Source organism: Crinia signifera, chromosome 12, assembly GCF_055691185.1.
Source record: "Crinia signifera chromosome 12, ASM5569118v1, whole genome shotgun sequence".
NCBI lineage: Eukaryota > Metazoa > Chordata > Amphibia > Anura > Myobatrachidae > Crinia > Crinia signifera.
In genome coordinates, this window is record NC_139228.1 from 59,839,139 (window position 1) to 59,858,295 (window position 19,157).

Consider the following 19,157-nt stretch of genomic DNA (forward strand, 5'->3'; position numbering starts at 1 on the left):
ATTTCAGATTCAGCTGGTTTCCTCCTATGTATTTCAGAAATTCATCAAACATTTCTTCCGTACCTTCCCAAATAATTAAAATGTCATCTATATAACGCTTATAAAATTTGATATTATTTTTAAAAGCATGATCGGTATAGATAAAACGTCTCTCCCAGCTACCCATAAAAAGATTAGCAAAGCTGGGGGCAAAGGTCGTCCCCATTGCAGTCCCGCATTTTTGTAAAAAGAACTGGTCTAAAAATTTAAAATAGTTGTGACTTAAAATGAATTTCATTGCATCACATATAAAAGTTTTGTGGTTCGGATCCAGTTCGATATCTTCTTCAAGAAATTCTTTACATGCGTTTATTCCCATCTCATGTTCGATACATGTGTAAAGGGACTGAACATCGATGGTTGCCCAGTTGAAGGAGTTGTCCCATTCAAGATCTTTTAAAAGGTTTAAAACTGTGGTGGTGTCTTTTAAAAATCCTGGGAGATCTCTTACATATTTACTCAAGAAAATGTCCACATATTCAGAGAGTCCGGATGTCAGGGAGTCAATTCCTGCCACAATGGGGCGACCGGGTGGGTTTTCTAGAGTCTTATGTATCTTGGGCAGGAAATAAAAGATGGGGGTGATGGGGTTGGTCTTCATCAAGAATTGATACTCTTCTTTTGTGATGGTATTGCTCCGAAGGCCCTGTAGGAGTAAAGTGCGCAGTTCATCTGTAAAAGTTTCCGTGGGGTCCTTCTTGAGTGCCGTATAGGAAGATGTATCCCCCAAGAGTCTGTTGGCTTCCTTTTCGTAATTTTCACGGTCCACGGTTACGAAAAGGTAGCCAACAGACTCTTGGGGGATACATCTTCCTATACGGCACTCAAGAAGGACCCCACGGAAACTTTTACAGATGAACTGCGCACTTTACTCCTACAGGGCCTTCGGAGCAATACCATCACAAAAGAAGAGTATCAATTCTTGATGAAGACCAACCCCATCACCGCCATCTTTTATTTCCTGCCCAAGATACATAAGACTCTAGAAAACCCACCCGGTCGCCCCATTGTGGCAGGAATTGACTCCCTGACATCTGGACTCTCTGAATATGTGGACATTTTCTTGAGTAAATATGTAAGAGATCTCCCGGCATTTTTAAAAGACACCACCACAGTTTTAAACCTTTTAAAAGATCTTGAATGGGACAACTCCTTCAACTGGGCAACCATCGATGTTCAGTCCCTTTACACATGTATCGAACATGAGATGGCATGTAAAGAATTTCTTGAAGAAAATATCGAACTGGATCCGAACCACAAAACTTTTATATGTGATGCAATGAAATTCATTTTAAGTCACAACTATTTTAGATTTTTAGACCAGTTCTTTTTACAAAAATGTGGGACTGCAATGGGGACGACCTTTGCCCCCAGCTTTGCTAATCTTTTTATGGGTAGCTGGGAGAGACGTTTTATCTATACCGATCACGCTTTTAAAAATAATATCAAATTTTATAAATTTGATATAATTTAAAAATAATATCAAATTTTATAAGCGTTATATAGATGACATTTTAATTATTTGGGAAGGTACGGAAGAAATGTTTGATGAATTTCTGAAATACATAGGAGGAAACCAGCTGAATCTGAAATTCACATCTAACTTCAACAGGAACCAAATCGAATATCTGGACCTCATATTGCAAGGGGAAAACAATTCCATAAACACACTCAACTTTGTTAAAACAGTGGACACAAATAGTTATTTATACTATAAAAGCAACCATCAACGCAAGTGGAAAGACAATATTCCTTACTCTCAGTTCCACAGGATCAAGAGGAATTGCAGCAAGGAGGATGAGTGTGCAAAACAACTAGAAATTTATAAGAAAAGATTTGAAGAGAAAGAGTACCCTCAAAATATTCTACAACAAGCGACATCCAGAATTCAGAACTCAAACAGAGAGGAACTCCTACAGTACAAAACAAAAGAGGATAAGAACAATTCTACAGCATTTATTATGACCTTCAGCCAACACGAACCAAGAATAAGGAAATCATTGAACGACCATTGGAACATCCTTCTAATGGATCCAATACTCAAAGAGATTCTCCCCCAACGACCTGCATTAATCTTCAAAAAATCCAGAAACCTGAAAGACATCCTGGCACCCAGTCTTCTAACTTCAAAAGATAACCAGAACCCATCAGGACCAAAGTGCAAAGGAGCCTATAAGTGCGGCAAATGCAACATTTGCAAACATGTACACCCTAACAGGAAAAGCTTCACAAACTCAGATAACAGCAAAGACTACAAAATCAAAGACTTCACAAACTGCAATACATCTTCGGTGATTTATCTGCTAGAATGTCCTTGCAAACTAAAATACGTTGGTAAAACTAAACGGATTCTGAAACTACGTATACAAGAACACAGCAGAAATATTAAAAACAAAGTGGAAACACATACAATTTACAAACATTTCCAGACGCATCATGACGCTAACCCTGAGGGACTCACCTTCAAGGCAATTGAACATGTGAGACTAGGCCCCAGAGGAGGTGACCTAGCTAATAAACTGTCACAAAGAGAGATGTTCTGGATATTCGAGCTCAAAACCATGCACCCAGACGGTTTTAATGAAAGTTATGAAATTGCCCCGTTTTTATAAGGTCTTATCTTTTATTCGTCGTTTATCTTTTATCACCACTTACTTATTATCACTCTAAGCACGATCACTCTAGAATACCCTCCCTTACGAACCACCGATTTGGACGACTATACATCGGACCGGTTCACACTTCTACAGTCAAACCACATTACTGGTACACGCCCAATCTCGTCCGATCTTGGAAGCTAAGCAGTGTTGGGCTGGACAAGTACGGGGATGGGAGACCGCCCGGGAAGATTCAGTGCTGTAGCCTACGCCTGTGAACACTGGTCAATGCCATATATAAACACTACTGTGGTATCGAAGGGAGGGTTAATAATTATAATTAAAATATTAATATTTATAATATTTATAATATTTAAATCACATATTAAAATCTTAATATTTATATGTTAGATTTTATACTAAACTGTATGTCATTTTTAGACATTGTTCACCTAATAAATAAATGTATTTCATCATGTTACCCTTGAATTAATTTGTTATAGGCACATCACTATGCTATATACTAATAAATAAGCTATCTATAACCAGCACTAATCACTTTGTGCACTGATCACTTTATTAATGCTCATCACTCATAAAGTTTATATGTATTTATGGTGAACACCTCTAGTCACCCACAATACGTTAACAAGCCACAAAACGTTACCTAAATACAAAGTAATGCAATCTGTCATTAAAAGTCCATTTACGTTTTTGTTCTCTATCCCACTCTATGTTGCCATAAGGAAAATCCCTCACAAAATGCCACCGCAACTCCTGCACTTACAAATGACCAGCAGTCCTCATTAAAATGGCTGCCGCAATAAGAAACACTCAGAGCAGACAACTCTATGCACAGCCTCAAGACGTCGTTCCAACCGCTAGAGAACCTGGACGTCACACCTCACGGAAGGGACGGACGCATGCGCAGTAGCGCGAGGACGCCTCAGTACGGAAAGCCGGCATCGTTACCAACTAGATGCGGGCGCATGCGCAGTAGCGCAAATCGGACACCGGATGTGTGGCGGAAGTACCGCTCACACATCCAATTTACTCGTATCTGCTTATGCATTATGGTTTCATGCAATTCATGGACTCAGTCTAAATGCTACTGTAGCGCACTACAGCGCAAGATATAGGAGATTCAGTTTTAACGTTTTTTTACCCTGATATTTAGATAGTAATATTAAGTGACAGGAAGTGATGTCACTATAGGAACAGGAGCTATACTAGTATAAATACAGGTCTGGCCTCAGTCTACTTGCACCCCTTGATAAAGTCTGAAGGACAAAACGCGTTGGGACTCTATAACCCTCCTGTCTCATCTATTTAAGATAAGCCACCCTCCTTTCTCTTTTTGCACCTTATAATTGTTTTTAGGATTCTTTTAGGATAGAACGTATTTTTAAAAAAATTATTAAATTGTCTGTTTTTTATTGAAAATATTTTTCTACCTTGTTTAAATAAATGTATTTATTTTTTATACCTACCTTTTGATATTTTTATCATACCCATAGTGAAGTATACACCGTGTTCTAAGTCCACTTTTAAACAACTTTTTTATGGTTTGTTACATGTGCGGACCAGCACACTCAGCATAGACTACTCTAGAGCAACTAGTCGCCGCATCTTCATTTATTGAACACACATTTTTTCCCTAAGTAACTTACCATTACTTTTATTATTGAAGATTGGCTGACACCCCGTAACTAGAAGGGGGATATTGCCTAGCATACCTGGTATCTGGACTGAGGTTTCACAGGTGGCGCCACACATCCTTTTGTTTATATAAATATATATATATATATATATATATATATATATATATATATATATATATATAGACATTGTAGGGGCTCTGCACACACTAAATTAACAGATATTAATAAATAGTGGAGATTTAGTTCATGAATTGATCAATGCATTTAAGCCTGCAGCCCCCTTCACGGGACCCCACTTTTCTGCAGGTCCTAACACTATCGCTCAAAATGGCTACAATAAGTATTGTAGCCATTTTGTGAAATAACCTCTATGTTAATAATGTACACGCCACTCTCAGAACTGAACAACCTGAGGAAGTCTTTAATTGACAAAAAGCGTTGGATTCTTTGCTACTGTGAAAGTATTCCATCTATTCTTACAAGTGTTGAGCATATCGTAACAGAGGATCTGTCATAAGTGAAATTTTATCAACTTTTATGAACTAAAGACTTTTTATGAAAATAAACATTCTCAAGGATTTTAAACAATTTTTATTGTTGATGACCCTATAAGGTTATATTGAATAAGGATTCACACCATTGGGCGCCATCTTACCATTGTTTTAAACAAAATTCTTAGCAACATATTTTTTATTTATTTGTCAATTGATTATTTTTTTATCATACTTGTACCTTGAATTAACACAAATTATTTGGACACAGATGTCAAACTATACAACAATGTCTTCTTCTCTAATAAGAACTAATGATGAAAGAGTCAATTTAATACATTTCTTCCTTTCTACTGATGGAAAGTGTTCCCACTATAGATACATTGTAACTGCTGGGAAGCAGTTTATGTGACAGGAATACAGAAATGTCTAACTGTCATTTCTCCAACCTTTTATGTGCAGTAATAGTAACATTCTCTTTCTTTCTGAAGGTGAAACTTGGCAAGTAAATTGTGTTTTAAAAAAGACATACAGTATAACAATGTGTAAGCATTTCAATAGTAAAAAATACAATAGAAGTGCCATAGATCTGATGACATTTGTATTTTATATATTTTAGTTTGTACAAAAACTGGTTATTTTACATTCAATATATCAATATATCAATATATATTTAAATATATTGAACTTTGCATTTGAATTTTGCAAGTTTCATCAGGTTATAATACCTAATAAGAAAAGAAAACCCAAAGCAAAATGCAAAGTAAATCTAACTAAATGCAATTAAATTTAATTGCAAATATTTTAGAAATTTGGATGTATATTTAGAACTTGACATCTATTATCTTTTTAATAATAATATATATTATGCATAGGTAAAATCTGCCACTGTAGTGAAGCCAGATGCAGTCTGTGAGACTGCTCTGGCTTCACTGTGACTGGCAGTGACTTCCTATTGGAAGTCCAACCTGCCAGTCACCAAGGCAGTCCCATTGGGAGGTGTGGAGCAAACAATGGCAAGTTCAAACACTGGCATTTACCCTAATGATTCGTCATCCCTGGCCGTGGTTTTTTATTTAAAAAATATACCTAGGAGGTACAGTATCTCCCATGTCCATATGACTGCATTTTAAAACGATTGCTCACCCCTCACCTCAGAAATATACCCCCAGTTACAGACTACCACGTCACTTCTAGAGGCCGCAGTCACAGCAGAAATTCCTCTCCGTACTATTGTAGAACCAATTTCTTTAATGTGCAAAGATGCAAAGATGTGATCCGGGTCAACAATATAAATTGACACCAAAAGATCAACAGGCACAAGGTCATCTTTTAAAAAACATTGAGACAAGCAAAATGTCGACATGATAATGGTCAACACGTGAAAAGGGTCAACATTTTTTTAACCTTTTTTACACTTTAATATGCACATAAACCCAAATTGACAAGCAAAGGGAAGGTACATGCTACACTAATTGGGGGTCTACATGCTCAGGTGTTGGCACTGAATGTGTAAACCCATGTTGACCTTTTTGTGCATTGACTTTTTGTCAATGCCGTCCCTATGCATGTTGATCCTTTGTCAATGTCAACCGTGTGCATGTCAACCTTTTGATGTTGACCTTTTATCTCTCGACATAGACATTGTCTATCCTACGATCCATACCCGATGCAGATGAAGCGCAATGGAACTTGGGATGAGAAAAACAGAGGATGTTGCATCGTGGCCCTTCATATAAAGATTTACTGTACAAATGTCACACATCAAAGTGATCAAAGTGTTTTTTTTTTTATAACAGTTGTTTTTTCTGGGTTCAATATGATTAAGTTACAGCCAAAATACCTATGGTAAAAATACTGACCACCACTGGCCAACAGTCAAACTACTGACACATTTAAAATACCAACATTCCTTATGCCGACATGGACAAAAAAGTCGACATGGTTCTTTTAAAATGTTGGGGTGTCAACAAAGGTCGACATGGACACCATATAAGTGTGCCACATCCCCTCATATTTCTTGCTGCACTTGGACCTTGAAGAAGTAAGAACAAGTTGGTTTCAAAGAAAAAAATATGAAAAACTCATGTCAAATTTTTGACCAGTCAATATTTTAAATGAAGGCATTTTGACTGTGTCAACATTTCGACCATGCTAAAGGTGAAGTTGTGCGAACACAGCTTGGGGTCAAGCGCTGATTGGGATGATGCGGACTTACAAACGGAGGTAGAGAGGCACAGATTGAATGGAAATAGAGAATAGACAAGATAGTAAAGTGGAAATAGAACAAGCACCCATGAGGTGTGAAACGCGTTGGTTGCTGTAAGAGTACCAGAAGAAGAGAGACAAACCGCCCCAGATGCCGAGCAATACTTTGCCGCTACAACTGAAAAGCCGGAGCCGATGGGTGACGTCACAACACTCGGTCGCGAAGTCCCGCAGCTAACAAAGCACACGTTGCAGACTTCAAATAGGGTAAGCTAGGGATAGCTCCTCTCTGGTACTCCCAACCTCAACACTAAGGAGTGTAAACATTATATGGTCATTTATTTTATTTATTTTTGTTTTATTTATTTATTTATTTTTATTACAATTTTTTTTTTTATATTGATTTATTTTTATTTTTATTATTGTATTATTATAATTTTTTTTCTTTTGATCCATTTCCTACTTTGCTACCTTGTCTATTCTCTATTTCCATTCACTCTGTGCCTCTCTACCTCTGTTTGTAAGTCCGCATCATCCCAATCAGCGTTGACCCCAAGCTGTGTTCACACAACTTCACCTTTACAATTGTACCTCTATATCAAGCTGCTCTCCTCAGCGCAAATCCTATAGAAGGACCCAATCCTTCGCCACTCCCCATATTTCGACCATGCTGACATAATGAATATCAGCATTTTTAACATGTCGCTAATGAGTCTGTCGATCAATGGTAAACAGTATTTTGACCGGCGGTATTATGACTGTATATAAATTAACTGCATTTGAGCGAGAAAGATCCTCAGTGTGGACAAGTTACCCAGAAACTGGTGCGCTGAGAATGACTATTTGGCTTGACTGAAACTGCAGTGTTCGGGGACATATCTATATACAGGTTGAGTATCCCGTATCCAAAATGCTCGGGACCAGGAGAATTTTGGATAGCGGATTATTCCGTATTTCAGAATATTTTAATATTTAAATGATGTATTTTGAAGTATCTTGCATTTATGCTGTATAAACACATAAAATACACACATATATATTTTATTACCACATGAAATGCACACAAATATATTTTATTTGTTCAAAAAACAAGGTTTCAAAACATGAAACAAAATTTGTGTACTGTCTCAGATATTGAATTTGAAGGCCAAGCAATCATTTTCTTGTACATATATAGTGCCAGTTACATATCATGTCCTCAGTAGGGCTGTTACAAATGTCCCCAGTGAGTTTTTAGCTAAAAAACATTTTTTTTTCACTTTCTGGAATGTATGGTTTTCGGAATAATTCGGATACGGGATACTCAACCTGTACCAACTTCAAGCCTTTTCATACCACAGGACACTTATGTGGTAGCAGTTGGTTTCACAAACATATAAACAGGCTGTAGACTCACAACGGTTGATATTCTTGTCTCTGGCAAAAACGTAGAGCATACAATAATAACTTACTGCGCTGCCTCGTTCCAGTTCTTCTTATATAATAGACAGGCAGCCTTTCAATATCGTCTTCGTCTTTCTAAAACTTATTTACGGTGTGAAGAAAGTAAGCGTGCTATATTCATAATAAAGAGTCCAACTCCTAATAATAATAATAATCATTCCGTGGAAGCGGCGGTAAAAGTGTATTGTCAGGAATTCTCCTTCCTCGCCTGCCCTCTCTAGCAGCTAACTCATTTATGTGCTTGCATTGTATTCTCCACATTTGTATGCAAATCAAATGAGGCAAATCATCATAATTTCCTCCCACTACCAGACACAAAAGGAATATTTGTTACATTTATACAACACAAAGAACGAGATTGGCGATCGGATTCAATTTTAATAATGCGTTAGGAAAGAACAGCGTGTCTTCTATTTTATTTCAACACCCAGAGCGCTCGAGTCTTTCTCATCTACCTGCGTCGCGAGTGAAAATTGCTGATCTTAGAGGTAATGTACAAGCCAAGACACCATGAAGCAGAATACTCAAAAATATCTTCTAGCTTCCACACTATGACTCTTGCATTGTGCCAAATTAGCTATCTCTTCGCAGCTCATAACATAAAATCAGCATGATTCTCTCCTGTTCTTTTATGTAGGAATATGTATCTACAGTACGTTGTCATTATCAAATATAGAACCTGCAATGTGTAGGATTAATATATAGCCGTTACTTCGCCTCTGCTGAGCAATTTGCTATCTACTGTAATTGGATTATAAAATTGGTTATCTTTTTATTACACTACGGTGTATATTTAAATGAATGTGTTCCAGAAATTGCTGCTGTATAGGAACCCGTGGTATTTAACAAATCAGAATAATTACAGGGATTATAAGAGATCAATTATCATCTTTGATCAAAACAGATTCCCTTGCAGTTGGCTTTCTTGTAGCCCTTCAAAAATTGGGTGTCGAAACGAAACAATTCAGTTGAGTGTACAAGATTTCATATGGCATGAATCCTGCTTTGTGGGAAAAACAAAAATGTAATCAATAGGCAAAACCACATTTCACTCTCAAACTTGATATTGGCAGTGACAGGACCCGACCCGACGGTGAGCCGGCATCAGCAAGAAGGTACATAATTGTAAAAGTGGGCAGTGACGTTGTGAGGGCAGGGGCCATGCTGAATTCAAGAGTATGGCCCTTGCTGACGAGATCTCCCATCAGCCCTGCATATACGGCCAGTGGAGGATTTCACTGATGACCCGCAGGACCCCACATCAACAGTGACACTAGATGATGTCCCTGATATGTCTAGGCCAATCTCCTGGAATGGATGACATACAGTATAGTCTAGTGCAGGTCTAGCCAACCTGTGGTTCTCCAGGTGTTATGAATCCACAAGTCCCAGCATGCCTTGCCACATGCTTGCTATAAGGAAATGGTAGAACTGTTGCAAGGCATGATTGGACGTGTAGATACACAACAACTGGAGAGTCACATGTTGGCCAGGTTTGGTCTAGTGTGTACTCAGCTTTAGGTGTTTCTGTAATGGATTGAGTATGTGTTTTGCACATGGGCCACTGGGTTAAAGGAGGGCCACATCGCACATCTTTCAACCATATTTATTAACTTAACTTTCCAGAGTCTCGCATTGGCACTGCTGATGCTGCAAAAATCACTCCGAAAATAGCACTGCGGCCATTACCCTGGTGATTGACACATGTGCAGTACAAATTTGTCAACAGTAACATGACGGGTGCCATGTTTTTGATGACCAGTGCATGCACACTAGAAATTAGTCTCCGGGAACAAGGTGGCCACCATGATTTTGGAGACTTGTGCATGCAAAGAGTCTATGGCACTATAGAGAGGAGGGGCCCATAGGCAGGAGTCTTAAGCTGACCATGGTTGCACTGCAAGTGGTAGAGATGTAAAATGTGCAGAGAGATTTAAATCTATGTGGGTTATATTTTTTCTGTGCAGGGTATATACTGGCTGTTTTTGCAGGTATCCGGCAAATGTTAGATGGCTTTATTTTTACACTCCAATTTAGATTTCAATCTGAACAAAACTCACCCAAATCTAACTCTCTGCACATGTTACATCTGCCCCAGTGTGGGTTCTGTTTCCAAGCAGTGCAGGGACCGCCAGTATCAGAGAAGCCATGAAGTTGGCATGGAGGCTTAACATATTCTTGCAAATATATGTAAATAAGATCTCTAAATTGCCTACTACTATGTGGTTTTTCAAATCATATTGCTAATGCACCTTGGTGTGTGGGTTAAAAAACCTGTCTTGTGCAACTTTCTCATCTAGGACCTTATTTAGTTCCATTCGCTCCCTCGCGCATTTGCACAGAGGAGCGATGTTTAGCGCATGCACATAAGCATTGATGCGCATGTTCAGCTGCTTGGTGCGAGCGAGCCTGGCAAATTGCTTATTTGCCATCCCTTTCACACCCAGTAGTGCCGGTAGGGGGCGTGGGGCCGCGGAGAGAGGCTGCGCCCATGGGAACACCCATCATTTCATGGCTGTTCCCGTGAAAACGCTAGGCGTTCCCATGGTGATTCGGCAAGGTGCCGGGGGCGGGCATCTGGCGTCAGCGGATGTCAGCTATCCGCCCGCTTCAAATACAGGGAGCCCGCATATCTAAGACACATGGGAGATTTGCGTGCACCTTGCAAATCATTTGATGGTCGTCATTTGATGGTCCGTGACCATCAAATGATTTCCTCCCTGCATGCCAGCTGCGAATTGATGTTTATGCTAAACATCCATTCACACATCTGCGGGGGAACTCGGCGTGCGAGGGGGGGGGGGCAGTGTTCGTGTTCGCGTCATTTAAACCACGCGCAAAACTGCGAATTGTGAACCTGAATAACCTCCCTAGAACAATCCCCATCCTTTCAGCACCTGACGGGGATTACCAATTTGATTGAGCAGCTTTAAGTTTGCTTGCACACTTGCACAGGTCCTGCTAACCTGGTATTTAGCAGGTAAAATACTTTTTTTTTACTAAATACTGCCATATACTGCAGTCGTATATAACCCCCCTTCCAAAAAAAACCACAACATAACACACACAATACAAAATACAGAAAAAAAAAAAAAACTGTAAACTTTCCAAATAATTGTTTATTACATTATACAATTGCCCTGTATTTGTGGAGCTAATCTGTGTTTGAACAGGGAACCTCAAATTAAGCTCGCTCCAGTCTGTGGAGACGGGGTGATTCAGGTTGTTTTGGGGCTGATGTAACATGAGCAGAGGGAGTTACATTTGGGTGAGTTATTTTGTTTCTGTGAAGGGTAAATACTGGCTGCTTTATTTTTACACTGCAATTATTATATCAGTTTGAACACACGCCACCCAAATCTGACTCTATCTGCACGTTACACCTGCCCCACCTGCAGTGCACATGGTGTTGCCCATTAAAGGGGTTTGCTTTTGCAAGCCAACCTGAATTATGCCCACAGTTCTATAACAAAAGCAGAGGAATGCCGTTGTTTGCACTACAGAACCCCTGCGGTGCCTTGGAAATGATGTTAAATAAAGGAATGCACAGCCTGGCGCAGAACAGCTGGCGGCTGCATGAGTTTTAGCAGTGAGTTTGCCAAAAACAGTAGATACCTCAATTTTATATGGAATCTTTAACCCTTTGAGTGTATTTAACCCTTTGAGTATATTTCCTAAATAAGCTTAACATTGCAGGTCATTAGGATGAATACAAATGTGTGCTTGGCAATTTTCACACCCACTTTGACAAATTCACTTGGTACTCAAAGGGTTAATCCTGGTTTAGTTTTAAGCACTCTAGAAGAAACCATGATTTCTGTTCAAGATATGCTGAAGCTCCGGCAAATTACTTATGATTTAATTTACTTCTATGTCATATGATACAATAATTTGACATGACATTTCTGCTGTTTATTAATGCCTACTAAATATGTCTCAGCGAAACATTCAAATTGCATTTAAATTTCTGTATCAAGGAACTGGCATACTATAAATAATGAATAGAAAATATATTCCAATTAATTACAATATATATATATATATATATATCCAAAGAATGACCCCACGTGCGCCCTTATGGTGTGAGCAGCTACTCTAAGACCCCCCCCTGTTAGTGGGAGGCAATGATAGGAATGGAAAAAACAGGGTATAGAGAGCGCTTTAACCACCAACTGGATTTTCCACCAATTACAGTCAAATGCAATACAGTACAATATATAATCATAAAACCAGAGTGCTTTTATTAAAGTTTCGAGAATCACATCTGGAGATTGTGTCCTTTTCGGAAATATAATATCAGTTACCCGACGCGTTTCGTCTTAAAAAATACTTCATCAGGGGTTTAACTGTAGGTGGTAGTGTAGGTGGTAGAGATAATAATGGAATATTACACACTGATATTTCCATATCGTATACAGAAGATACACAAATTTTGTATAAATACAGAACACAATGTTCTTTTACAAATAATTTGTTTGTTTAAAAACATATTATGAACATTCAGACATATTTGTCCATAAACAATATATAATAATATTAAGACAGAGAGGATGAGCATAAAAAATAAGATAATAGGATAATTTATAAAAGAATATAAAACAACATATTACATGGATGAAAAGCTTTATGGAGGGGTCTAGATTGAGACCATGATATACAGAAGGAAGTTAGTATATGGCACATACCAAGATATGAAATTAAAACGCTTATACCGGCGTGTTATTTCTTCAATATTTCGCAGGTCGTAATAACCTTCCCCTCAGTGGGGCAAACTCCAAATATCTAAAGGAGGACCACATAATGAATATGGCTTTTAAACAATTCATATTTTATATGCTTATATTTCATATGATCTTACAAAAAAATTTTTTATGACAAATATTTGTAAAGAATAGATCACATACCCAAAAAAACGCATGCATTGGCGTGTTGTTTCCTCAGTGATAAAAAGGCTGTAATAACCTTCCCCTCAATGGAGAACACTCCTTGTATCTACGGGAGAGTTACGTGATGAATATGGCCTTTAAACAGTTGACATTTTTAGATATAATAATATGAATTAAGGGGAAATTAATAACGTACCAAATATTCCCCATATGGGGTCAAAGGGTACGAGATGTATCGGTAGCCTTCTCCAAGCAATTTCTTAGGGCACAGATAAGTGTAGTTTTAGATTAATGGGGAGTTCATCCCATAAAAAGTGGCTGTCAGCTAGCTCCGTTCGGTATGGTTAGCCTGATCCAACCAAACAGGTCCACAATATCTGAAATTGGATATCAAATATTGGATTTTGTTATTAAAATGGGAGTTCACAATCGGACCAATTGGAGATTTCTGCATTTTTGTCCCAGGTGAAAATCCCAATAGGGACTGATCTCCAAGTCAGAATTATATACAAAAAGGTCTCCTTGGTGTACTTAAGCAGAGAGCGTTATAGCTCTAAATAAACAAATGTCATAAACAATGCATCTGAGGTATAATGGCAATAACAATAACCACCAAATGGGTTTAATGTAGACAGTTTAACAGGGTCTAAAGTTTTTGGTCAAACACCACATCACAACCTCTTACCTGATCCGTGTGGGGAGTACTGGACTGAACTGTCTGCAGACAAACCCTGCTAGTGAGCTGGCTACTTTATGTGCCAGAGGGCGATGACGTCACTTCCGTGTACTCGTGTTACTAAATATTGAAATATCTCCTATTAAGTGCAAAGTGCATAATTCCTATCTATAGATGCTAGTGACGGGACTGATGTTATATCGCTCTCATGATCCTTTGATCAGGGCTGTTACTCACATCATAAATTGAGCCTAATAGACTCGCGTGCGTTCCATTTGCGGGTCACCGTGTACTTCCGGATAGGAGCTAATCCAGTTGATGGCATCTGACGGTCTTCCGGCCAGTGTGCGTTCCACTAGCGGGTCAACGCGTATATCCGGGTGGGAGCTTCACTCGTCACTGGCGTCTGTCAGTCTTCCGACTAATCAGACCTAAAGTGTTGAAGACTGGGCGGGTTGGTAACCTTGGATACGGTAACGCCGCTACAGCGCGCACCTTGATCCTAGGTGTAGCGGTCATCCCTAATGCTGGCTAGGAAAGTGATCGGGGATACGTTTTATGAGATCCCTCGATTTGTTAGCTCCGGGGATACATTTATCAATTGGCCCGGCTTTATGGTTTGGAGGTTTAATGCATCGCAGTGTGTATCTTTAGGTCACCATGGAGACATCTTAGACCACTTTAGAGGGCATCACAGTCGCGTGAATACCTACATAACCTCTATGCGTTCCATATAAATATGGAATGCATATCCCATAAATGGGAGGGATTGCTCATTGACCTATGTCAGCTCAACTAAATTCTAATAGGGCGCCTATCAATAGTGATTAATTCTTAGTGTGTGATATATTAATCTACAGTGTCCGTGGAATCAACATAATGTTAATTTTACAGTGAATATCTGATTAATAGGTCGCTAGTACCATCAATAGTATCAATATGGTACCCTATGTGGATAATGCATAACCATATATACAGTGGGTCGTTATTAAGGGATATTAGTCGTGAAATACTGTTTGGAGTCACTATTCGACTGTTGTGATAAATATTATCATTCTTCAGTTTAAGACTGAACATTGTCTATAACCCATCTAACCCGCTTTTAGTGGATGGTTGGAGTGCTAGTAAATAGTGATCAACCGTGAAGTAATCATTAAAGTAATCTTCAATAATCACAAAATTTACATTAAGGAATAATTAATTCCAATATTCCTTAATTTACTAACCAAGGAATATTATAATTAGAAGTCGTGAATTACAGTTTAGAGTCGCTCATCGACTTCATGTGGTTAATATTAACCTTCTTCAGTTTAAGACTGAAAATTGTCTATTAACCATCCAACCCGCTACTGGTGGATGGTTAGAGTGCTTTTAAATTAATTGACTGTGATCAGCCGCGAGGTATTCTTTAATGTGATTTTCAATAATTTCTAGGAACTTCTAAATTTGAAGTGCTGTGTGTATGTGATTCTCATTGCACTATTGATAGGTGCAATTAAGAAATGTAAATTGTCGTGAGAATTGTGGTGCTATGTTTGCCTTACAAGGTTTAGTACATGATTAATTAAACCCATTTTTACAATTTGAGATGGTACATAACATCAAACCGCATGTAATAAGTGGACTGAAATTCAATACAAATTACACCCGTGTGTATAAAAGAAAAAAGAAAAAAGAGAGGTTGGAACAAGACTGTTCCAATAAGTACATAGTATCGTAAAGATAAATTTAGAGGATAAAAGTGGGTAGTCACCGAAAATGTTAGCTGTTTGGCAATTTCTCAAAATGTGGATCTAGTATGGTAATTATCCCAAGAATGAAACAATATCTACACTCTCGTTGAGACCGTTGGGATGGAGGGTGTTTAATGTGTAGATCCAGAATGTCTCTCGTTTTGATAGCCTAAGATCTCTATCACCTCCTCTTGGATCTTGACCAATTACTTCAAGGATAGTAAATGTGAAATTGGTGTTGTTCACCTGTGATTCATGCTTGTCCTTGTAGTGCCTTGGAACACTGTGTGTGACCAGTTTATGCTTGATGTTCCGCATGTGTTCTTGCAGTCTAATTTTAATTTGCCTTTTGGTTTTACCAATGTAGGCAAATCCACAGCCGCATGTGATCCTGTAGTTCACATAGATTGAATTGCAAGTGGCTGGTTGGTTAAGTGTGTACTGTTTTTTGTCAATCTTGCATATGAATGTGTTTTTCTCCATATGATTACAGCAAATGCATTTTTGGCAAGGTGTGCAAATGGTTCTTTTAGTGAGAAACCCAGTGGCATTTCTGTCGGTGTTTTTCGCAGAAGTTGATTTGAGTCGGCTGGGAGCTACAATGCTTTTTAGATTGGTGGCTCGACGAAAGATAAGATCTGGTTTCGAGGGTAGATGTTGACCCAGTATATTGTCTTTAAGTAGGATGTCCCAATGCTTGGTTAGAATTTTTTTGATTTGGTAATTTTCCTTATTGTATTGTGTGATAAATGATCGTCTGACTGGTGCCTCATTGGGTCTAACCGATCCTGATGGGAGAAGGATATCATCTCTCTTCTTGGTTAGAGCTTTCATCTTGGCTTCCTCGATCTTCTGAGGATCATATCCCTTTTCAATAAATCGTTCGGACATCAGTGCAGATTGGGATGTGTAATCTTCTACTCGACTACAATTGCGTCTTAATCTTACGAACTGAGCGTAAGGGACGCTATTCTTCCAGTTGGGATGATGACAACTGTCAAAGGGAATAAAGCTGTTACAGTCCACATCTTTGAAGTGTGTTCTAGTGGAAACTATTTCCCCTGGTTTTCCCATGAGTTCCAGATCTAGGTAATCAATGGTTCTCTGATCACTTTTATGTGTGAACTTCAAATTGAAGTCATTAATTTGGAGGTCTTGCATAAATGATTCAATGCTGGCTAGGTCTCCCTTCCAAATGAATATCAGGTCGTCAATATAACGTTGATAGAAAAGTATGTGGGTCGTGTGTGGCGATTGGTAGATGTGCTTCTCTTCCCACATACCCATTAGTAAATTGGCATACGATGGGGCAAATTTAGTCCCCATCGCTGTGCCGTTTATTTGAAGAAAAAAGGTGTTATTGAATTCAAAATAATTGCGCTTGAGAATGTACTCAATGCTTCTGAGTATGAATTGGATCTCTTCAGGGGACTGGTCTGGGGTTTTGGAAAGTATATATTTCACAGCCTCGATTCCCTTGTCATGTGGGATTGATGAATAGAGTGCTTGTACATCCACCGTTAGCCACCAGTAGTCATCTTCCCATTTGAACTGTTGTAATTTGATTAACAGGCTTGTAGAATCCTTTAGGTGGGAAGCATTTTTTAAAACATACGGTTGTAGTAGGATGTCGACAAAGTGGGATAGGTTGGAACTTAATGATCGTATTCCTGCCACAATGGGTCTACCAGGTGGTATCTTCTTGTCCTTGTGGACCTTGGGAATGTGATAGAATGTTGGTATCACCGGATGTTTCACAAACAAATAGTCAAATTCTTCTTTGTTAATGTGTGATTTCTTTTTGGCTTCTATCAATAGTTCGTATAGTTCCTCTTGATATTTCTGAGTGGGGTTTTCTGGTAGTTCGATGTAAGTTACTTCATCATACAGCAGTTTATTCGCCTCTTTGAGGTAGTTGTCAACTGACTGAACCACCACTGCTCCCCCTTTGTCGGCATTCCTTATAACGATACTCTCATCCTTCTTGAGTTGTTTAATGGCTGCCTTCTCTTGGGAGGTGAGGTTACTGCTTCCCTGATTCCATACTTTAATCTTTTTGAAGTCTTCACATACCAAATTGTAGAGGATGTCTATATGGCTCCCTTTGGACTCCAAAGGATAGTATTTTGAGGGGTTCTTGACCCTCGGGGTGGTTTTCTCTTTTTTTTATGATTATATATTGTACTGTATTGCATTTGACTGTAATTGGTGGAAAATCCAGTTGGTGGTTAAAGCGCTCTCTATACCCTGTGTTTTTATATATATATATATATATATATATATATATATATATATATATGACCACAGTACCCAACCACGCCTCACAAAAGTAAGGCAGCACCTCTGAGGGGCCCCCTGTTAGACAGGACCCAAAGGTTTAGAGATAGAGGGAAAGGAGTTTCAGAGTGCGCCCATTCATTTACATATATATCAAGTTTGTTGAACCAACAATACAATAGTCCAAAAGGTATTCGTAAAACATTTATTCTGGAGTCTTCCAAATGGTGATAAAGGCCCAACGCGTTTCGTCAACAGCTTGACTTCATCAGGGGCATTGGAAGCAGAGCAATACAAAGCAATTTCACACTAAAGATTTGCCTTCTTAGACATTGTTTTAAAAAAAACAGCAGAAGTTTTCTTGCGAGAAACAGTATATGCTGGAAATAGCTTATGCGGATAATCACTGGGGATCAGTAGGGGCAGTAAAGCATAGTGTGGTAGTAGTCCAATATTCTCCAAGGTATGTCAAAATTTAGGGGAAAGGTTTACTAACCCCAAAATTCGGCAATAAAATAGAAGTCAATTAGAGTTGTGCAGAACCGGATGTGGACTCCTGGGATCAGTGATTCAGTGTTTGGATCCCAGGAGTCCACATCCGGTTCTGCACAACTCTAATCTAACGATGACGGATACCTACCCTCCGAAACAGCTGTAGAGCACGCCTGACTATGACACCTTTGGCAGCTATTTCATGCTTGTACTCTCATGTTGATAAGTATATGGAACTTTGATCCTTATTGAACTGTATGCAGTCACGCTGTCAAATGGATGTCTCCTTCTGATTTGAATGACTTTTTTCACTTATAAAGTTTTTTTGGCTACTATCGGTTGTGCTGACCTCTAATTACAAAAGTGTATATATATATATATATATATATATATATATATATATATATATATACTGTTCCAGTCTGCCAAGCACTCCCGATAAGAAGAATAAAGTCCCGGTGCCAGCTGTAAACCCCGGCTGGGGTAAGCAATATATATCCAGTCACTGCTTGAATCAGCAGTGTCAGCAGCACTCAAGGTATGTGGAATAAACGACACTTCAGCAGGTAGATGCAGCAACGTTTTGATTTATTGGAAAATCGTCGTCAGCCTGACGACGATTTTCCAATAAATCGAAACGTTGCTGCATCTACC

General features: G+C 38.7%; 1 pseudogene; it reads left to right on the plus strand.

Moving 5' to 3' along the window:
- Positions 1-2,781: 2,781 nt before the first annotated feature.
- Positions 2,782-2,904, plus strand: LOC146050837 (5S ribosomal RNA; annotated as a pseudogene).
- Positions 2,905-19,157: the final 16,253 nt, after the last annotated feature.